The following is a 24,227-nucleotide window of genomic DNA, read 5'->3' on the forward strand; positions in this document are numbered from 1 at the left end:
ATATCGTGAGATTCTTCGAGATTAGAGCGTTCCTGCCATTTGCAATCCCACACTTGAACGCGTGACAAGGAACGCCACGCGACAGGAGCGATGGAAACTCACACTTGCCGGAGAAAGCGTGACAGCTACTGCGCCTTTTCTTTCCTGTAAATCAATTATATGTAAGAGTCTGACGAACGTCGACAATAGGTAAACAATGAGAGGCAAATGATAGGAGAGGAAGGGTAAGCTTTCGCCATTCTCCTCTTAAGAGACCCTCTAATTTTTGTCGCAAGCAGCGACATTTTTTCTTCTTTGTGATTTAATTTCCCGTTTCCTTAAATCGACAAACCATCACCATTTTTTCAGCCTTTAGCCAGAAACTGTCCATGATATATTGGTTCTGACTATGAAAAGGAAGTTCCCCACACGCAAGAGCAAACGACAGAGAAGTATTTAGGTGGCCATTTAACTCCATTTTCCTTTAGTATAATTTTATGAAATGCATAACTTTAACTAACGTAAACATTCGACGGAGGTAAGAAAATACCCTTACATAACACCTTGCCTTGAAAATTGTAGGTTCATAATCTAACGGAAAGCAAATACAAATAATTGTCATCTTTTGACAGACACTAGGATCAGTGACCGACACACGGCATCGACCCTGAACACCCAAGCCTGCTCCCCCTAGAAGGGCAGTTTACTAAGAAGCAGAAAAATCTGGACAGAAGAATCGTAAGTTTCCATCACTTAGTTCTACTTGTTTTCTTATCGCCGCTTGTGTGCGCTAACATCGCCCTCGCCGTACGTATAGAAGATAAAAAGGTAAGGAAAGATAAGAAGTCAAAAGTGCTTTAATGATGTGGTAAACGAAAAATATGATGGGTAAGTGGAGCTTATAATGATCGGTACGGGTTATACAGGGTCTTGAATAATTGGGGGCTGGGATTTAAAAAATTCCTATACAAAATCTACTACCCCATTCCAGCTGAAATAACGTTCACAAAGTAGCAAAATATCGTCTACGTTATCTGATAAGTGATTCAACATTGGTACTTGCCTAGAGTTTCCGAAATCGAGGAAAAACTGCTCTCCGCGCCGTGCACAAGTTTCGCAGAAGAGAGTCGAAAAGCTATTTTGACATGATACGTCATCTGTCGAGCAGTGAGACAAGCTCCATCCCGGTTGGCGCATTTGCCTCGCTGCCCTACAGATGACGCATCATGTCGAAATAGCTTTTCGACTCTCTTCTGCGAAAATTGTGCACGCCGCCGAGAGCAGCTTTTTCTCGATTTCGGAAAATCTAGGCAAGTACCGATGTTGAATCACTTATCAGATAACGTAGACGATATTTTGCTACTTTGTGAACGTTATTTCAGCTCGAATGGGGCAGTAGATTTTGCATAGGAATTTTTTAAATCCAAGCCCCCAAATATTCAAGATCCTGTAGAAGCAATTATATTTTTTATTTGCTTTGTTATTGGAGAACATTGCCGGTCGGGATTCACTGTTGGTGAAATACGCGCTGATAGCACTGTAAAAGACCGCGTGACCTTCGTTGGGAGATCAATAAAAACTTTTGGTGACTGCGTCCTTTGGCTGCTTGTGTAACGGCACCACAAGTTAACATTTAGCAATTTGGGAAAGACTAGGAAATAGTTGCTGAACATAACTTTACCAAAAATTGTGAAACTACACAATAACAGTCAGTTTATCCGCTGATAACCCCCAACAGGCTTGCAGTTTGTTTTATTTTTTTGCTATATACTGTCAAAATGTTCTTTTTTTTTTTATTGTAGGTTTAATCACCCGTTGTGAATGCAGGAGAAACTTCAGAAGAAAAAAATTATTATACGCATAGGAAGATTAGGTCATTCACATAAACGTGTGCACAATAGTATTTTAGAATATTCCACCGTTTTCTTACAGTAAATACTGCGTCCAAGGAAGCTGAACCAGGGACGGCGACAACCGTTCCCTATGAGAGGCGCCAATTCTTTCTCAAGTTCAGCGCATTCGAAATGGAGCATGGCTGCACAAATGCCTATACTCTATAAATTAGGGAGCTTTGGAATTTCAATGATACATTCGTATGAGAAGGAATATAGTCCTTAAAGGGCTACAGAAACGAAATATTGCTTGCCAGCGATTTCCTTCAAACGTTACAAATTCCTAAATTAAGCCAAGTACACGCTCCACAGTTTACAAATGCTCATTAATAAATTCTTACTGCGATATTTGCTCTAAGGTACTAACGCGATAGCGTCGCAGTCTCCACTCACCGAAAATCCGGCGTCGTCCGCCGCCGTTGGCGGTGGCAGGCGGTGGCTGGGCAGCTGACATGGTCGAGCACAAACTGGACGTAGGATTTCCTGACATTACGTTTGGCAGGCGCTGCCAACTCGGGCCTTTCCTTTCATATGGGAAGGTGATATTAGAAAAAGCCTGCCAAGACCCTTGCATTCACGTTACCCTAGGCTACGTAGGCAAGTTCATACGGCTTAGTTAAAACCGCTATAAATTTGGGGTGTTATTTATTTATTTATTTTATTTAGTACATACTGCAGACCCTTTTCAGGGTCCAAGCAGTTGGTTAGCAGATGCTATTGCGTTATACCCTCAAAGGCGGGAAGTTAAATGCCCACTATAATTTTTTTTTTTTTTTTCAGATTTTGAGAATGGAATGGGTATGGATGTGAACTTTGACGCCACCATCAAGCAAAACTACAGCCCAGCCTAATTACGTGTGTAGCAAATACTGGGCCGAGCGAACTGATCCCTCGTCTTCTGTCGTATATATGTGCTTTACTATGGCCTTTCAGAGTACTGGCACACTTGGCCGGTACGGCGATGTGCTGAGGAGAATTGGGTGAGTGCGGAATGGGTGCAGGCATGCCGTATGATACATATCTGGGTATCATAAAGATAGTCGACGACGCCTTAATTTTAGCGCGTATTCATTGTCAGAATATGAACGGCAGCTTTTCGTAAGAACTCTTCAGATTCCGTCGAGTAGCCCATGCACCGCAAAAAGCATCAGCTTCTTTTAAAGCAATCATTACCTGTACAACTCATTCGCTAATCGACACCTGTGAACCTGCAAAGCAGTCGGGAAAAAAGCGCAAATTGCCTTCAACCCCCTCTTGCGGGGGACTCATAGCCATAATTTGTACCCGTTTGTAACGGAAATAGGGAAACGCACCTTTAACGTTACATTGTTGTTTTACAATGTACGACAGTAACGATGAAAGCCGCAATTTTTACTTATTCCCTCTATCTCATTTTGATCTCTAATCTCACCGAATGCATTCACTCTTCACAGGCGAAAACCCTCCAAAGAAATAGACATGGTAGAATTCATTATTATTTATATATTATCGATACAGACGCATAGATTCACCCACTGAACTTTTGCATCGCACAGGGCTTGTCCCTATATCTATCCGATCTAAACCGCATCGATTACTACTACACCATTCCTTTAGCATTAAACCCGAAGACTTCGTCAATATATATGGGGCACTCCAGAATCACCCGTCACAAACACCCCCTCGCGCTTGAGGAATTTTATTGTTGTAACAACACTTTTTACTTTACTTTTTTTTTTTTTTGCAAAAGTGCAGTATTGGAATTCACTTGATGTTTCAGTCGTAATGCAGCCGATACTTGAGAAATTTCTGGAGTTCGAAGAATTGACTATATTATCCACTAACATGTGTTAAAGTGTCCGTGACACAACATTTCTATTGTGTAGCTGATATCCTCCAAATTGTCCTTGCCTTTGTTTCGTCTAAGCCATGCTTTGTATATCTATACTTAACATTCCATAACTGTCGTACGAGAGATCAATCAATTAGAGATTTGAAAATTAACTCATAATGAAGCCAAGCGGGATGCTAAAGCTGATTAGGCAGCAGAGGGGGTATGCGGTGAAGAGTGAAGAAATTATTGAATTAATGAAAAAAAAATGTTTTTTTTTTATTTTATGAACTCAAGAAGTGAACGATGATTAGGTTACTGGATAACGTGGATAGCCACGGTATTCGGATACCCACGAGAAGGGCGCGGAATCTCGATAATTTCATTTTAATATTGCTACGTCCTGAAGTTAAACATTTTCAACAGACAGTGTTGCGAAGTCGAACTCTCTAAATCTAAATATGCGGCTAGTGTTCAATTACACATTAAGTTTCGCCGCACGTTTTGATGCTAATGCTGCTTGCAATAATATGTGCCTTGTATAAGGAGTGGCACGTACCACCTTTAAAAAGCTATGTGAAGACATAGGAGGGGCATACATGCTATAGAGGTGACGAGTGCCTAACGTTTGGCTGTTTGGCCGTTTGCGGATTGAGGAACGAGAATAAGGAATAAAAGAATTAAAATGCATGAGGCGTGGCTACGATTTCATGCATTAAACTCTCCATTCTAACATCTTAAAATGCTATAAAAGGTTATTTTTGATAAAATATTCTGATACTTATGGCCGTACAATCTATATGCGATGGCTCGCACATCCTTTTTTTTTTCGCAAAAATATATGCTGAAAGCTAGAACTCACGCTCGAGTATTTGCAATCTTCTCCTGGAAGATTAGGAAATCCCCCACGCAATTCCGTTAACCAGTACTCTCTCTCTCTCCTCCAAGTTGTCGCGAGTCTTAACGGCTGAAAATGCGTCACGAAGAGTCGTGCTCAAATTTCGCCGCAGGCTCAGCGCCAGAAAATAGTCCATGAAGACGTCGCCTGGAAAAGGCAAAAAAAAAAAAAAAGTAATGCGCTAACCATGCAGCCGTTTTTATTCAAGACTGTTGCGACGGCTGTGGCGGCGCGTGTCTTACTCTCCCTCTTCTTGTTATTTCTTTACTTTTCCTTCTGTCCGCACGAGGCAGAGGAGGTGGCTCAGCTACAGAGCCAGTAGGAGATCCGTGCATTTTCTTTTCCTTCTTCCTTTAGTCGCAACATCAACAACACTGACATCGCACAGCACACGGACGCCGCTTCGTTTCGCCTCCATCGAAATGCAGCCGCCGGCGGTCGGGATATGTAAAGGCAAGGAAAAGGTGGGAATGAAAGCCGGAAGAGAGAAAGAGGTGTCGGTAGTGGAGGGCTACGAGCAATTTCGACCACCTGGGGCTCCTTAACGTGCCTCTCCGTCTCGCTTTCATCGAAACGCAACCGACGGCGGTCGGGATCGATCCCGATGCCTCGGAACAGTAGTCCGGCATTATAGCCACTGTGCCACAGCGGTGGGGCAAGTTACTTATCATTAGAACGTTTTACATAGCCTACTAATGATTTATTTATAGGAAGGGAAAAACGAGGTAACTGTCTCACTTGTTTTTCTGTGGACACCGCAACCGCGCCGTAAGGGAAGGGAGGAAGATGAGAGTGAAAGTGGAAAGAGAGAAAGAGGAGCCGTAGTGGAGGGCTACGGAGCAATTTCGACCACCTGGGGATCTTCAACGTGCGCTGACATCGCACAGCACATGACGCCTCTTCGTTTCGCCTCCATCGAAACGCAGCCGCCGAGGTTGGGTTCGAACCCGGGTACTCCGGCACAGTAGTTAGGCGTCTTACCACTGCACCACCCCGGCGGGGAGCCTACTAATGCTTTCGGAATATTGATTGGTTTACAGCAAAGTTAAGATGCAATATCTCTCACACTTCCCTGTGGACACCGTATACCCACATCGCAAGGAAATTGCATACTACTACACCGCACTAAGGTCCACACACACGGTCGTGGCTATACTTTCTGCGTATGATTTTAAGCAGTAGCTTGCATATCTCGTTCGGTCTAAGAGCCGGTTTAGTGACTCGCGTTCCAGACGCGGAGCTGAACGGACGTGCTTTGCATGGGTTCCATGATTTTTTAACTGTTTTACCGAATTACCCCAACCTCTCTATATGGATATTCTCGACGCATCTGTGAAGGTGAGAGGATCCGTTGGTCACCTTCGGAGCTTGATTCCGTCCATCGGCGAACTTTCTGGATACGTTGTGTGCTCTGCCACGCCACCGACGTGCTAAGCCTATAGCGCCCGGTGCTTGACACCGAGCTCCTGAGCAGAGCGCAGCTGCGTTTCAGCGCCACACCTGCGTTCGTCGCAACCACCACCACTGGCGTTCGCAAACATCGAAGCTGCCGACATGGCCTACCAAGTCGAAGGCGTTTCTATCACTCCTGCCGAGCTTGAAACAGACTCGCACTGGGCCTGGGCCGTGAAGGAGAACCGTGCAGTTGCGTCCCACTAGCAGAGCGTCTCACAACTGCCCGCCGCGACCTCATCCAAGTCCAATACCCCACCGTCATCCACAAACACCCCTACAGCCACTCTCAGTCATCACGCTCCTCTTCCTCGCCTCCCTGCGGAAGGTTTCCAAATCGTCTTCAGACCAGGACGTGGCTCCACCTCCGCACCAATACTAACTGAGTGCTGCTCCATACTCTCTGCACCTATGCCAATATCGATTATAGCAACGCCCATGCCGCCGGACGTGTGCGGATTAATCGATACATCAGCACCCCCATCTGAACCACGCGCTGGTTTCTGTCTCCGGATCTCGGAACTCCGCATTGGGGACAGCTTTTACCCCCTGCGTCCCTACATCGGCGCACCCGACAATGCCCTCCGCAACATTATATACAACATTCCGGACTCCTTAACGCAGGACGAGATCATCCATGACCTGCAGTCCATGAATCTCAATACCCCCTACACCATCGCCGACGGGCGCCAGATGGGGCGCATGAAATTGATTCTCCTTACCTTCGTCGGCACCACCGCCCTCCCTCGCACCAACTGCTCAACTGCAGAATCTACCACTGCCGCCCGTTCCGCCCGAAAGCCGAGGCCTGCATGAACTGCTGGGCTCCTGACTACCGCGTGGACATATGCACAAAGCCCAAGTCTTACCTTTGCCGCAGCTGCGATCAGGCCCACAAGGAAGTCGAGCCGCCTCCCCCACCAGCGCCTCTCGTCGGGTCCATTCTCAAGAGTTCCCGGCTTTCCCGCCACCGCTGCCGGTCTGCTTCACGTGGTGTACAGTCCACCAGCCATAACCGCTCTATACTCCCGCCTCTGCCCAAGTCGAAGGCTTTCTCCACCCCCGCCAACAGTTCTACCAAGACCATAGCACTGGTAAGCCGGATATTGCAGCCCCACACGCTGGACCCCAAACTCACGGCCCTCGAATCCACTATCGCTGCCTAGCAACTCCAAATTCAGGAGCTGTCGCGTAGGCTGCAGGACGCGCTGGCGCGTCTGCCCTCCCCCGATCCTTTTCTCCGTTCCCAGCTCCCGTACCTTTACAGTCCCCGACCCCGCCAGTGCCAGCTGAGGAGCCGATGAACACGGCACCCTCGGCTGCCTCATCGCGAACCTCCTCTCCAACGCGCAGCCCCCGCGTAAACGCCGATCCCCTGTCTGATGCTGTCCAATCAGAGCGTAACGTCGTTCGCCAGCCTTCTTCTCGGAGGCGTTTGAACAGCGCATCATGGCTCGCTTCGCGCAACTTGAGGAGCGTGTCTCCAGCATCGAAACCCACGTTGGCGCTATTGAATCCAACCTCACCGCCCTAGACAATAGGGTCGTTGCCATAGAGGCCCGCCAGAGCGCGACTGCGGCCACCCTTGCTCATCTCTCACTCCCCACATCACCCATCCTGAGATCTGCACCAACCACTTCCAAGAACATTACCATCCATCATGGCCAGACACCCCTTGCACCTTAATCTCTGGCAGTGTAAATGTAGGGGGTTCCGCTGGAAACGGAGCACCCTGCAGCTCCACCTCCAAAACGTCCCTCCCGGCACTCTTCCCTCCGTCATAGCACTCCAGGAGACCCGAACTCCAGTTAAGTTGCGTGACTACACCTTATTTTATCTTTCTGAGACCCATCCAAACGTTGCCACCCTAGTGCACCGCAACCTTGCTGCAGTGTGCTGCACCAGCTTGACGTCTCGGACTGTGCCCATCTACTTCTCGAAATCCTTCCCCGTCATCATACTGAGGGAAGCTTATTTGTTCTCAATGTGTACAGCCCTAAAAAAGTCCCTCAATCCCCACTCCTCCTCGTCTTTCGTAAAGTGCTTCTCTGCACAGGCCGCAATGCCCTTGTCGTTCTAGAATACTTCAATGCTCACCATACCAGCTGGGTTTGGATCCAAAACACTCGCAAGGACTACTCACTCTTGACTTTCATCCAGAACTAGTGTCTTTCAGTTCCTAACGACTTCGCTTATCCCACCAGGATCGGATCGAATGTCCAACGAGGTACCAACCCCGACCTTTCCCTCGCCAAAACTTCCTCATGCGATCTGAAATATTACAAGGGTCTCCCTCGGTAGCGATCACTACATACTCTGTACCACTTTTCCCTCCCGTCCCTTGCTCGCCCCTCTACTCGTTTGACCAAGGTTGTTGACTAGGACCACTTGCGTTTCACTCGTCTCCCTACTTCCTCCTCTGCTCCTATCACCGATCTCTTTGCCTGGAATGAGACCTTTCCGGCGGACGTGCTGACTGCCACTCCACACTCCCTGCAGCACCACATACGACTACTGCAGATAGCCGTCTGCTGCGCCTTTGGGAAGCTTGTCATGCTGTCCACCGCTGCTGGCAGGCCCAGAAACACAATCGCCGCCTGCGTATTCGTTTGGCTCAGCTGGCGTCGGACATGGAGGAGCACCGCTCCTCTATTCTTCGGTAACAGTGGGATCAGACCTGTGACCGGATGGCCGCCAACCTGTGCTTTCGCGGCACGTGGTCGCTTCCCAGGGCGCTGCTAGAGTCTACACATCAACTGTTCCCAGCGCAAGGAATCACCCTTCTGCTTCACTCGTCCCCGCTCACCGATACTGAATTCCTGGAGACTCTGCGGCACCGCTACTTTTGCACCGACCCCCCTACGTGTCTTCCTTCTTAATCCGGATAGCCCATTACCGACCTCGATGTGGATATATCTCCCTGGGCGAGGTACGTGTGGCGCAATTGGCGCTCCCCACAACATCGGCCCCGGGAGCGGACCGCATCACTAAAAGGGCACTCCGCGACCTAGATATACCCTGCCACCAAGTCCTTACTGACATTCTCACTACACATTGGAAAGCTGGCACTCTTCGCTCCTCCTGGTCAAATAAACGTATCTCGTTCATCCCCAAACCCGGCACACTGATTGCCCTAGAACACCTCCGTCCCGTATATCTCACCTACTGTCTCGGCAAGCTGTTTGAGCACGTTGTCCTGGCCCGCCTCCAAACCTACCTGGATGATCATGACCTGTATCCGGACTCCATGTTTGGCTTCCGCCCCCAACTGTAAACCCAGGAAGTCATGCTGCAGCTTTCCGGGAATGTCTTCCACCCCTCCAATCACAAGCGGACTCGAGCTATCCTTGCGCTAGACCTCACAAAAGCATTCGACAATGTACACCGCACCGCCATTCTGCATGCTCTCTCATCCCTCCATGTCGGATCACATGTCCATGCTTACATCACCGCTTTCCTAGCCCACCGCACAGCCGAAATCTCATACGGCCCACTTGCTTCCCCTTCTTTCTCGGCAACAAACGTACCCCTCAAGGTTCGGTCTTTTACCCGCTTCTTTTCAGCAACACATCTTCCCACTGGCACGTCCTCAAGACACTATTCCATCTCTGTCACATGCATTCTACGCCGATGATATCACCCTATGGGTGACCACCGGTAGTCTTTGGAAAATGGCGGCCACTCTTGAGGCAAGTGTGGCTGCAGTGGAGACCCACGCCTAGGAAATTGGACTGAGTTGCTCCCCGACCAAATCAGCTTTTGCTTATTCTGCCCATCACCTTCTCCCATAACTGTCTTCCTTAATGGCACACCCATTGTTCTCGTCTCTATCCTCCCGTCCTCGAACTCTTTCTTCAGTCCAATGGCAAATACACCACCCTAATCACTCGACTTGCAAACACTGTGCGCCAAGCCATACGCTTCATACGCCGCATATCAAACCGCCACCACGGCATGCGCGAACACGACCTCCGCCGCCTCGTCCAAGACTTTGTTCTCAGTCGCTTCGTATATTATCTTTCCTATCTCTACCTTTCTCTTAACCGAGAAGGGCAAAGTCAACGTACTCATTCGCCAGGCGTATAAGCTTGCTTTTTCCCTCCCCACATCAACCTCGACAGCTCGTCTACTATCTATAGAAGTCCACAACTCCCTTAAAGAGCTGACGGAGGCCCGTCGCACGGCTCAGCTGCTCCGTCTCGCCCGCACATGTCCGGGTCGCGCACTTCTCTCCATTCTGAAGCTATCCCCTCTTATCCCCCTTCTGACCTCATTATTCATTCCTTCCCACATCTCCTCCCTCCTAACCGTTAATTCCCTGTCTGAAAATATGCACCCCAAACACCACCCCTCCCGAAGAGAAGCGGGAGCCTCCGCTATCTGGTGTGAGTACGGACGGCAACGAGCATGTGGATGCCGCCCCGTACCGCAGCCACGCTGCCGACGCCCTTCCAGTCACTGAGTATTCTCTCCGATCCGTGCTAACTGCATCGGTATACACTTTGACCTCATTTGAGGCGGAGGAGGCAGCTATTGCCGACCTATTACGCAAACATCAGCGGAATACATTTTCAGTTACTGAAAGACTGCGATCTACAACTGCGCGGTTGAACGGGTGGCACCCACAGCCATCGGTATCTTGCGTTCCGGTATCGTCCCTTCTCGCCCCATTCAAATCATCTAGACGGCCGCACACGTGGCCCATTCTGAGAACGAGGCGGCCAATTTGATAGCTCGCGATTCAACTGACCGAGCAAGCCCTTCCCCGCCGGGAATGGATACGCGCGAAGCGCTCCTGATGTACGCTGATTTACACTACCGCCTTTTTCGTCTCACCTTACCACCTTCGTACAAGTCTCTTTCCCAGCACCATCAACATTTGGGGCGCCACCTTCAGGCCCACACTTTTCTTACTCTGAAGCTCGTCTTGCCCTCCTCCACCCCGGGACGTTCTCGCAGGACTGCCGTTTATGCGACGGCTCCCGCGCCTATTACTCTTATATTCTATATTCCTGAGCGGCACACTTGCCCCCTGCCTATTGGCACCTTACCAGTCCGCAGCAGTGGAACGCTGCTTTCTCCAGCACCAAGCTGGAAGTCCGAATTCGGCTGGTGACGTGGGCGGAGAAAATCGCGGCTAGGTACGCCAAAACCGGCAGCCCGAAGGCCACCCGCAACGCTGCTATTTAATTTCCTTCTTTGGCCTTCAAAATAAGTTTCCCACCCCCACCATCACCACACGGTTCGTTGCAACAGTAGTAGTCGTAGCTGTCGGCATCGCATGTCGGAAATTATCGGTGGCTGAGTAAAACAAAAATGTATCATGGTAACTAGTGGTTCTAATGATTGATGATTGATTGGTGTGGAATGGGCATTTGTCAGTTAATAATGTCTTTCTAATTATTTGGTTATTTGATGAATTAAAGAAACAAAAAAATAAAAAGGTGGTTCAACGATGTCTGAAAGCTCAGGATTAAAAGCCAGTGTTTGCTGATTGTTATTAAGATAATTTAGGGCATGTGTTTTCTTTATTCAGTAATTGAAATAATTTAAGAATTGGTATTAAAAAGGGGGCCCAAAGGAATCAGAATACTCAGAATGAAAATACAATGTATAATGAGGTCAATTAGTAAAATGTTTAGGGCGTAATTGACCAATTATTGAATTAAAATATTTGAAACCTTGTTTGAAAAAGAGGGTACCGCGGATGTGTTCCCCGATGCTCGTGTCTGTGTTTCATGCGTTCTCGGCGCGCCCGACCACGTGGCCATGTGCAAAGGTCGGTGTAGGGAAGAGCAAAGGGGGCCAGTCGACCGGCGCCTAGAGAACGGCGAAGAGCCGAGGGTGGTGTCTTCGTACCTGGCCGTGGTGCACGCCTGGGAGCGGCGGCGGATCGCTGGAGCGACCGCGCTTTTTTCAGAAATTGAGTGGGGCTTGAAGCGTGAAAACAACGGACACGGGCAGCTGCAATGAGGGCCCGGAGAGGAAGGAAGACCACGAAAAGCAAGCGACTGGAGCCAGAGAGAGGTACGACTCAAGTACCGAGCAGAGAAGCCGCAACCTGAAGACGTTCGGCATCATGCTTGTAAGAGTGTAAAAGAACGTTTTGTACTAGCAAGTTTTCCGAAGCGCTCTGGCGGTATAGGGAGGTGAAGAATAGAGGAATAAAGAATTTTGTTTAATTGGGGGCTTTTTGAGAATTTTTCACAGCTGAACCGCTCTTCAGGCGGCGCGCATTGTGGCAGCTGCCGTCTGGGATGACCAGCTGCTCTTACAATGACCTCCTACATAACCTATTAATGCTTTCGTGATAACAAAGCATTGGTTCCTTCAAGTTGAAACAGGCAAACTTTGACGACGAAGTAAAGGGTTCTGATGGAGCCGTCGTTAACAAACCACACGTGCCCCGTTGCAGCAAGTTGGTCACACGAAGTTCAATTTTGTGGATGTCGATTTTTCCTACATACCCGAATCTCAAAACTGACTTTAATATCGAACCGACAATCGTGACCGGTGTCCACGTGTGTTCACTGAACCGGTGCAGGAGAGATAAGACAAAGAGAGGGCGTAGTGATAGAAAGGCGCAAGCGGTTCCCAGAGAAGAGGCAGAACTTGAGAAAGGTAGCAGCAAATGCCTGTTCACAGTACACGGCTTTAGAAAAAACAAAACAGAAGATACAACAAGAATAAGAACAGAGAAGAAACATGGGCACACCCTTTCCGATGGGCACTTATAAGCTGTTGGATAGGCTCGTGTGCAAACACACTGTCATGTTGTGTGCATCCGATGTCCTGGCGCATTCTTCTTTTCTGATCAACACTACAGAACTAAGTATAAGGAAGATTATTAAAACTTCGCACAAGCGACTGCCCGAAAGATGTTTTTTAACGGAAGACCGATGTAACGCTTATTATGAATCTTGTTCCTCAATCGGCGAAGACACAAACGAGATGAGGTTGAGCTATCGCGAAGATACGGCTGAGTAGCATCCAACAAATCGCTCAGAGCGGAAAGCGGTGAAGCATGCGGACGAGGCCAGATAGGCATGGGAGCCAACACGCGCATATCAGTGTCGAGTTCTTTTTTTTTTTAACAGCGATAGGGTATATAACGATATATTGAACGCGTTCTCAGTCCACAGAAGCATCGAAGTTGAAGCGTTGGCCGTCTCGTTCCTTCAAGGTGGGTGTCAAATGCTACAACCCCATGAGAAGTGGAAAAAGCATGCCTCTTTTGCGTGCCCGACCATTCGAGCAGTCACATATACGTTCTACCTATGTCCTCAGCAGAGCTTGCGGGCTTACATAAATATGATTGATCACGGAGAACATAACTCACTCTTCCCGGAAACACTGAGAAGTGCTAAGGTGGCGGCAAGGATCACACAACTGTGGGCTAGCTTTCTCTTACTGAAGAACAGGCGTAAGCGTGAAGCGCGTGACAGGAGCGGTGTGCGAATTCGACGACAGAAGCCGCATGAAGATATATTTCAGGTGCTTGGATGGCTGAACCGGCCGTATCTCTTTTTCAAGCTATAGGCTGTACTTGTAGATTTCTTCGCTGCTTTAGCGGCTCTTATCAGCCGATATACTTCTTAAATAGACCGTGTGGTCGGCTACCTTCGCGGATTTTTGTGCTTTATCCGTTGCCGCATTCACCAGGCGTAGACAATAAGACTGACCAGTTATCGTGGGCCTGATACTTTATGGACTCGCATGCCTTCGCTCCTTAAAATATACCATTTTAATGATCAAAAGTTTAAGGCGAAAGCGTTTCTTGCCTCATGTGTGGCTTGTACAGAAAGTGTGAGCAGAAACTGTGACTAGAAAGCATCCTTCGCACTTGCAGTTAAAGAAAAAAGTCTGTCTGCACCGGGAATTGAATCATTATCCCTCCGATCTCCAGCAGAGCGCGCAAACCACTACTCCACGCCGGCTTTGTTTGTTTTTCTTTTGTGAGAAAAAGATCGCAATTCTCTTTGTCTAGGATTTGGTTTTGGATATGTGGCTTCCCCTTTGTAACGAGTGGTCCTTGCGATAAAAAACGAAAACAATTGATGGTACCGATGACGATGGCGCTGCAGTTAGTGATGGTAGTAAAGATGAAAAGATGACAATGACGATGCAGTCAGTGAAAAGAGTCCTGTAAAATGACTTTCGCCAAATTGACGCTCTTGAGCAGATTTGAGCGCAGTCCCGTAATTTTTGTGATGGTGATCGCTCTTGGCGCGCGTTGTTCGTTCTTCAATTTGACTCACCGTAGCCCTTACACTCTCTTGTTAGTTAGGCTCACGACTTTATATTCTGCCACATAAAGATTCTACTAGGGACTCGGGATACTCTATAGATCGACGAAAATGCCCCTGTGTGTCCAAAGCCTCTATTCATCACTCATCTCTAGCTTCCCTCAACTCCTTCCTGCACCCAACTGCACCAGATGCCAAGACCACACAGCAGCGACACACAAAAGCAACGGCAGATTAAAATTCTAAGGCGCAAAAGAAAGGCAAGAGAGAAAACGTAAAAGAGATGTGTACAATTAACGCTAACACAGATTTGCCACATCACATTCGTACGACTGCCATAATGTGTATTATTTCTTCTAATCCCTCGACGTTTCAATCGCACAGTCTAGGCGGCAACACCACTCTGACTCCTAACGGTTTGACACGCAGGACGAAAAAATAATATTAACAATTGGTCCACAGGAAGGGAAAGGCGCAGTATCTGTCACACTTGTTTCGGTAGACACCTTAACCGCGCCACTAGCGAAGGGAACAAGGTGGAAGTGAAAGTGGAAAGAGAGAAATGGAGCCGTAGTGAAGGAGTGCGGAGTAATTTCGACCACTTGGACTGACTGACAGATTGACTGAAAAAGCGACCTACAACAGATAAAAATTCGGTGGCAGGCTAGCCCCCGCTGCTTCTCTTCCTCTTCCTTTTCTTTCTTCTCTATTTTCTCGTCTGTCTGCACGAGGCAGCGGAGGTGGCTCAGCTACAGAGCCAGTTGCACGCCCGTGCATTTTCTTTTTCTTCTTCCTACAGCCACAACAACAACAACTGAAAAACTTTATTGCAGGGACGAAGCTTGAGGTAGCCGGGGCTAACTCTCGCAATCACTAGGTGGGCTCCTCATTGTAAGTAATGCCGAAAGTTGGGCGAGTTGGTTAACATTCATGATGGAAAATAGCGCGAAGGTACACGAAAGACGGAAGAAAGTAAGACACGGACAAGCGCTTGTCCGTGTCTTACTTCCATCCGTCCTTCGCATACCTTCGCGCTATTTTTCATTATGAATCCTCATTATAAGAACCAATTAGCGACCACCGCGGCTCGGGCTCGGTGGACCAGGGCCTTCTGATTCGCCAGGTCGGAGCAGTCGAGCAGGGCTGCCTCGCAATCCTCCCGGGTGGGGTCGGGTTTGGAAGCGAGGTTTTGGGTTGATTGGCATGCCCACACCACTTGGTAGATGCCCTAAGACTTCTCCGCACAGTGCGGGCATTTTCCTGTACAGGCAGGATCAAAGTATTTTAAAACTGCCGGGCACAGCAGCATTTTGGTGTAAAGACGACGTGTGAGCTCCTCCACCTTTGTAAGGCCCTTACAAGGCTTGGGATAAATTGCATGGCCGAATTGGTGTAACTCAGTAATTTCTGGAAAAAGCGAAGGCTGGGTTGGGCTCGGATCAGGCAATGAAACGGCAGACTCCGCCCGCGCGCTCACTATCCGGGCAATGTCTTTAACGTGCGCTGACATCGCACAGCATACGGACGTCTCTTCGTTTCGCATGCATCGAAACGCAGCAGCCGCGGTTGGGATTGAACCCGGGTACTCATGCAGAGCAGTCGGGCGTCTTACCACTGCATCACCGCGGCTGGGCTAGGATGAGGGTGCAAAATACGAGAATGACGCAATATAAAATGAAACGTGAAAAGGCCTGGTGGCAGGTTCAACCTTTCCTTCTCTGATACTGTCCGTCAAGTTTAGTTTAAAGAGATAGCGGTAAGCTCACCGTTGTTCAGAAAACCGGCGTCGGCGACATGAGCAGAAATCACTGGCGCTACACTGGCACGGGGTAGATGGCAGGGGACGTGGCCGTGCACTGAGCGGTTGCCAGGTTGTGACGTAGCGCCATCGTGCGACATGACGGAGTTGACAGGCGCGCTGCAAACTCGATCGTGTTTCGCTTTTGAGCTGAGAGGGTGAGATCAAAATTAACTGTTGGATCCAGAGCAAGCTGCGCCATGTCCACAGTGGGGAGCCGGTGCTGTTGACGTGCGCGTGGTTTGTGGGATGCTGTGCGGCAGGGCGGGCTCAGTGCCGCCATGTGCTGGCGGCCAGGCTGGCATCCGTGTGAACACCCGGGCATCACTCCTGAATCAGTTGCCACATCGCAGGAGGCAGACGGAAACCTGCGAGACGAACAAGCGTCGCAAGCACTCTTGGCTCTCTGAATCCGTCCTTCGTGTCTCAATTTCACCTCCGAGGTGTGCGGATGTGCCTTCGCACCCCTCCCGCGATATAGTCGCGCCTCGCTCCGTCGCGCCAGCTTCGCTGCCGCCGAGCACCTTCGACTGCTCCTGCTACCGTCCATAGCGGCAGAAGTACGTCCTCGCTCGTCGCGCGCTCCCCAGCGCCAGCGAGTTTCTTCTACTAGGCAGCCCTCCCAGCAGCCGGCCGCGTCAGCGGCCGCACGCTACCTCTCCTAGAGGCCTAGTTCGGCTTGCCGCTTCGGCGGCCGCGGCGCCCTACTCCTCGAAAAAGGATTTCCTCGGGGCCGCCGTCGTTTGCTGCGACGGCGGAGGTCCCCCCGTCCTTTACTTCATGGATAGCAGCCTGCAGAACCGCCCGCGGCTTCCTACAGCTCCTCGGACCTGGGACAACCCCGGGCTAACTCTCGCTGCGCCCTGGTGGAACGAGAACCCTGCCTCCCCCACCGCCATGGACCACATGTTGCTGTGAATCCTGGCTACCTACCCGCCGCGCTGCTGCTCCTGCAGCAGTTCCTGGAGGCCTCCCTAGTTGCCGCCCGACCTCGGCGTTGCGGTTACTCCCTGCAGTCATCTTTGTGATGCCGCAGGCCTCGCTACGCTCGAGGTCCTTGCCAAGCCAGCACGTTTGCCACGTGCAAGCCACCCGCCGTCCTCGCAGCACCAGTGGTGTGCACCGAGGCGGCTCCACCGCGCCGCCATGGACCACGTGTTTCCGCGAATCCTGGCGCCCCCTCCTGCTGCTACCCGGATACTCCGAGGCAGCTTCCCGCGGGCTCCCTGCTCGCGGGCCTCGGCGCGCTGTCCACGGACGGTACCCTCAGCGCCTCCCGCCGCGCTGCTGTCTAGGCAGCAGTCAATTGCGGTCTCCACCAGCTGCTGCGGTTGACTCAACCGTCGTGGCTTCCTGCTGACTTCAGCAGTCCTCACTGTGCCTCGCAGAGGCGCAGAACCAGGCCTCGCCTGGAATACCGATAAGCGCTGCTGCACCGGAGCCTCCACGCCGACCTGGCGATGTTCACCAGGCTGTTTGCTTGGTGCGGGCCAAGATGATCTCCCCCCCCACCCCACCCCTCCCCACGTCCCATTTCCCCTCCCCCCGGACACCAAGAGTGCCGCCGCGACTTAAGGCTGGCATAACCCGTGTCCGTTATCCCCCCCCCCCAAGAATCCCCCCCCCCCCCCCCCATGTCCATGCAGGCATATTCGTTTGGGTTGGTTGAACTGGGGCCTTATGTCGTATTGTCTTTCATATAATGTGGTATGCTAATGAGTGTATTTGGGAAACTAGAGGCACAACTTAAATGATCAGTTATTAAGCGAACGGATATGGCCATATAGAGCAAAGGGAAATCCTTAAAGGGAGCTAGCCAACGGGAGCCATTAACGTGGTCGCGTTAACTGGTGAACGCGAGAGTTATCGGTTACATTACTGTAATTACGTTTGCACGGAAGACAATTACGTATTCCAAAACTCTAGAAATTTTACCGTCAATTTGTTTCAACTCCGAAAGAATTATCGGTTCCCTCATAGAAAGATGTTGGCTATCATATCAGTTGGAACGTATACGGATCTAGTGCTGGTTTCAAAAAGCGCTCGAACAGCTGTATACGTGCTTTGGTGGTACATGCCTGCGAGAGAAGCCACTTCAGTTCATTATAAATATGCCTGCGGCCGCAGGCTAGCGATTGAAAACATAACTATGCATGTTATGTTTGCCGATGATGCATCTTGGAGGCTTTTATTTTTAATAGTACTTCCCTGCCGTGGTGGATTAGTGGTTAGAGCGCTCGGCCACTGAGCTGGAAGAACCGGCTTAGTTCCCGGCAGTGCCCGTGTATTGTGCGATATCGGCGCACGTCAAAGAACATCAGGCAGTCCAAATTACAAGGATGTCCCCACTGCGGCTTCCGTCATAGCTGGGTTTGTCTGTTGCGTCAAATTCCACAAATTCAAAACCAAAACTTAATTACATATCCACGATGGCGGCTGAAGGGCCATTATAGGAACACTTGAGATTCTAAAGGTACCGCGAAACCGACATTCATCAGCTATGGAGAGTATTTCTGTCCAACACTGGCTAGGCATTCCGCGTAGCTTCGTGGGCATCGCCCTTGGTAGTGAAAATAATAATAAACACCATTTTTACTTTCATCTGACCATAAACAGTTTAATACTTAGGAAACGGTGACGTAGAATCTAGCGAAGCACTGCACTCGCGGAAACGTATCATTCCGGTCTAGGGCCATTCGTCCTTGCTTTTGGACATGACGAGCCGGGCGATGAAAAAACTCTGAAGCCTTTTTGTCCTCCAACGCAGAAAAAAAATAGTGAGGTGAAAATTTACACTTCCTTTTTTGGATTTCGACGTTTTGTCTTTTCTCAATTTTCGACCTTTTTATCGCAGATGCACGAACTCGAAAACACTACTCTCAGGTTCGTCGGACTATCGGTAAGTTAAATTTATATATATTCAATGATCGTGACAGCTGTGCCTGAATTACAGCTTTCGAGACTGCTATATGCGGCTTCCAAATACTGGCAAAAAATGGTGTAGATTTTTTTTTATTTCACAAACTCTTGAGAAGGTATACTTTACGGTAAGAGATCACGTCAAGCATTTTTTTGCAGGCAGGGGAGAATGCTCCTGCTGTCTTTGTTCGCGGACAGCCACTTGAATGAATCCTCTTCTTTTCTTGCTGTTAGTACCATTTCGTGTAGAATCTGTGTCCTTGACGACCTTGTCCCTGCACAAATCCACAGCAGGTGGCGAACGTCCCTCTCTGCAGCGAGTGTGGAGCCCTTCGGGCAGGTGGTGGGTCCTGCTTTTTCTTGACAGCCCTGTCACCAAGTTACTGATGGCGTAAGGACTACCCCAGCCCTTATCCTTTCAAGGGATGCTTCATCCTGCAATTCGCTGAGTTCATAAGAGTTCTTCCTTCTTGACACCCATAAATTCCTAGTTCCTCAGTGAACGTTGAACATGCGGACGCGAAAACGTAGCGACGTTCCAGCCTCAAACCATATTTTCTGAAATAACCTATTAGCAGACCCGCTTATAAATTTTTCATTCACCGTTATGTGTTTTTTTTTTTTTTTCCTTGAGGTAAAGTTTTCATTACCTAAGCATTCTCTACTGCAACTAGCTTGATTTAAAACAAGCAGTTGACGCTGACAGCGAATGATCTGCTATGAGCAAGGAATAACTGAGTTCATACACCACATTTATGTACCTTTGCGCTCATAAATGCGGTACATGCGGTGCGGACGCCAAAGCAGTTTTAAAATGATGCTCTGACATCTCGCAAAATTTTCTCCGTGTCTGTGCGGTCTGTTCCTTTGAAGATGAAACCCATGCTTGGCGTCTCCGTGGTTGACGGCAAGGTGGTCTTTGATGGCTTGGCTTGGTATATCATCCAAACTCTGCAGCAGTTCCTCCGATTCAAGTAAGTTCTGGCCATTTATTCACAACAGCTTGTATTGCAACAGGAACACTCGACTCGTCAGTTTCTGTACTTTTTAAAGATGAAGTGCACGGAGGTCAACGTTCGACGTTTGCATTACTCTGAGGGGCACTACAAGTGGCGACTAAGTTTCATTACTGCGTAAATTAGTTTGAGTTGCAAGTGATTGCGGCGCGCATTGCTTATAGTTCTTCGAATAAACGGTTTCAGTTTTGGGGCCATCTTCACTATTGCACAGTGGAGCACGGAGTATAGAACTTTGTCATTGGCTCTCTATTCTGATAACTTTAAGTAAGCATTTATTTGTTTCTTTTTTTATTAATTCAATATTTATTTCCTTGTTTATTTATTAATACATTCTGCAGCGCAATGGAGCGCTATAGCCGGCGTGGGTGAGGAAGACATGCATAGAAACATACTGTGCGCTGTTAAACACTGGAGTCCATTAAAATACAAACCACGAAATAAATACAAGTTATAGTGCGCATGAAAACAAAATTATGAACAAGAAGAGCGCAATACATGGTCACCGGTAGGTTACAAGCACGTATACAATGATTAGGTGTCTTGAATGGCTTTTACAAAACGTTCAAGATCAAAGAAGCAAGTTTTCCCAGGTAATGCATTCCTAGATTCAATGGTGCGTGGAAAAAAAAAACTGAATTTGAACGTGTTAGTACGCTCGTTGAGAATATGCGCTTTCCGGAAAGTGAAGGGATGTTAAACACGGAATGGACCATAAGAAGGTGCTACCAGGTGGCCTCTTGCACGAAGGCACAACTAAAATAAATTGTATAGAATGCTTAGAACATGAAGTTCTTGTCGTTTTTCAAATTCTACATATGTTACCAGCATGCATTTAGTGGTTGGTAAGGAGCAAAACTAATCACGTAATGAGCTGTCTTGTCGTTTTCGGCAGCGTGCAGCTCCAGACCACGGAGGAGCAGATTTGGTCAAGCCGACGTCCAACCGGGGAGTGGGGAGGTCCACTGGGCATGCTGGAACGAAACGTGAGTGCACTGAAAGAAGTCGCAAGGTCTGCTAGTGCATATGTTTAGGCATTGAGAACGGCAGTCGTATCGCGTTCAGAACGTACGTCTTAATGCATGCGAAGGCCGCAGGTATAGATTGAAGTCAGGGATACGACAATTAACTGGTGGTTAGTCATAGTAGAGCGACTGTTAGCTGATGGGAGAGCATAAAGACGACGCGCATCTAGATTCCTAGTTTTTTTTTTTTTTTTTCAGAATCATAATGCTTGACAGGACTGTGAAAAGCTATGTGAATAGGGGTAGAAGAGGGAGAAATTTCATTGCTCGCTATGCCTGATTTAGGGTTGTTTCTTTCATAGCCCATCTGAGGCTGTTATAACTTTTCTGGTTTCCTCCAACAGCATGTTCTCCATTAGTCTATTCTTTTTTTTTTGTGTGTGTGTGTGGGGGGGGGGGGGGGGGGGTAAAAGTAGGATAGATAAAAATTGGCTAAACTAGCCTACGATTTAAAGAAAACATTCCGCGAGGTATGAATGTTCCATCTACGAAATCCCTCAAAATCGGCATCCTTGTTCTGCTGTTTTTCATGTGTGTTTTTTTCTTTCTATTTTATTTAGCGCTTGACCGCTTCGACTGACCTGACTGGCTTGTAGACTGTAGGGTGGTGTTAAACAATACAACGGTCGGGCTGACTTGTTTTATTTCTTATCTCATATTTTAGCTTGGAGTGTGAGCGGATCAGTGTCTAAAGAGATTTCGTTGCTACACGACTGAGGGAGGTGGCAGGCTGTACAAGCTGCACATTGATCTTATGTCGGCAACAACCGCAAATACTTATGTCAACTCACTACACACACACACACACACACACACACACACACACACACACACACACACACACACACACACACACACACACACACACACACACACACACACACACACACACACACACACACACACACACACACACACACACACACACACACACACACACACACACACACACACACACACACACACACACACACACACACACACACACACACACACACACACACACACACACACACACACACACACACACACGCACACACACACACACACACGCACACACACACACACACACACACACACACACACACACACACGCACACACTGAAGTGACAGACATGTTAAGTTTACCTTGACGACGTTCTGGTCTTTGCCCCAACGTTTAAGGAGCACTTTCGTCGCCTCGAAACAGTTTTCAAGCCGTAACGTTGTCTGGGCTTACCCGTGTTATGATCGGGCTTCTAGCCATGGTCCGGGCGGCTCCTGCAGCGTTCGACGACTGGAGCCGAGTGGGTGCCGGCCTCTTTGCAAGCCCTGGTGCTGTGCCGCATAGGGTCGGCGCATTGAGAAAACGCCTTGCCGTCGGCCAAGTTAGAACACGTCCAAAACAGCCTGGCGCCTGTGCCGGACCCTCCTCTGCCCCTCGCGCTGCGGTAGCTTCGAAGCTCACTATTGAACTATTGAGCCGACAAACCACAGTGTTCTTGAAGCCGATAGATCGAGACCATTCCAGCAGATTGGTATGGACATCCTGGGACCATGTCCCCTTTCGCACTTACGGCAACAGCTGGTCACCGTTGTTACGGCTTACCTCACACGATACACGGAATCCTCCGCTCTATCCAACATTACAGCCCTAGAAGTTGCAAAGTGTTGATCTATCGTGGCGCACCGGAGATTTTGACCACCGACAGGGGTGCTGCACTGACACCTGAATTGCTGCAGCAGATTGTGCTTCGCAGTTACACCGAACACAGGAAGACACCACACCATCTTCGAAAGAACGGGTTGAACGAACGGCTGAACAAAACACTCCCTGACATGCTCTCAATATATGTCGACGTGGAGCACAAAACGTGGATGAAGCGCTACTGTACGTCACCTTCGCATAGAATATGGCGGTCCAGGAAACAAAGAACATGTCACTTTTTCGCCTAGCCTACGGCCGCAAGTTGACCACGATACGTGATGCCATGTTCGTCCACCTGGACGACTATAATCAACACGCTGATATTCACATCTTTTTGCACCTCTTCGGCGAGGTGCAGAAAGATGTGAACATCATCATTATAATTTTCGTATCAAGAGCTCTGAACTTCGCGATCGTATTGGGTGGAAGACTTTAGCATTCCGAAGAAAAATCTGCAGGCTGAAGTTCTTGTACAGCATTTACAGTGATTGTACCGGTATTAATAAAAACACTTATCTAAAGCAACCATATTACATTTCGGAAAGACTAGACAACACGAAAAAGATTAAGAGTTATCAATTCCACAATAATGTATTTAAGTATTCGTTTTTCCCTAACACAATTCTGAACTCGAGTAAGCTTCCGAATGATTTAGTTTGTGCACCTGACTTCCAAAGTGCTGTTGAAATGATGTTGTGATATATTTCTTCCAGACATCGTGCGTTTACCAGCGCTGTGATGATATATGTTATCACTTATACTACTTGTGAATTCATTTAGTGTTCTATTAGTGTGTTGTGTTACCTTGCTAACAAGTTTCCCGGTATCTTCTTTGCATGTGTTATTGTATGTAGTTGTATCCCCCCTACAATAATGCCTCAGGTACTTACAATAAATAAATAAAATAAAAAGAGGCCCGTGAGCTGGCCCAGGCTGGATTCAAAGCCAACACTGCCGAGGAGCCCACCGCTACAACCTCCGACGCCATGATACGCGGTACACAACTGGAGACCGTGTCTGGGTCTAGATTTCAATACGCCGACGACACCTCAACGAGCAACTTCTTTGTCAATGAGTTTCGGTCTCAATAGCTTCACGACGTGGGTTTTAATGTCATTGCAGGTATAATACTACATTCAGTTTCCCGCTGCAAATGCGTGCTTTGTTGTCGTAAAAACTTTGCCATGATCAGACCGAGGTGGACAATCAGCTTGTACCGAAAAAATAATTGAATGAAGTTTTGCTCACAGCATCTTTACTGTAGCCCCTTTTTGGTCGCTAAGCGACAAATGCAGCGGTGCTCATAAAGATCCAGTCATGATTGATAAGGAAACCATGCAGTTTAGCGACCGTTCTTATTCAGCATTTTCAAAAATGCATTTACTTTGAACAATCAACGCAGACTAATTGTTAACAAATAATACAGTCGCTAAACATATAGGAACACTACCTTTCTAATAAGTCCAATATAATAGCATAGTGATTAGGGACAAGACAAATGAAAT

This window comes from Amblyomma maculatum, chromosome 4 (genome assembly GCF_055883805.1).
Source record: "Amblyomma maculatum isolate TAMU_Amacu chromosome 4, ASM5588380v1, whole genome shotgun sequence".
Classification (NCBI taxonomy): domain Eukaryota; kingdom Metazoa; phylum Arthropoda; class Arachnida; order Ixodida; family Ixodidae; genus Amblyomma; species Amblyomma maculatum.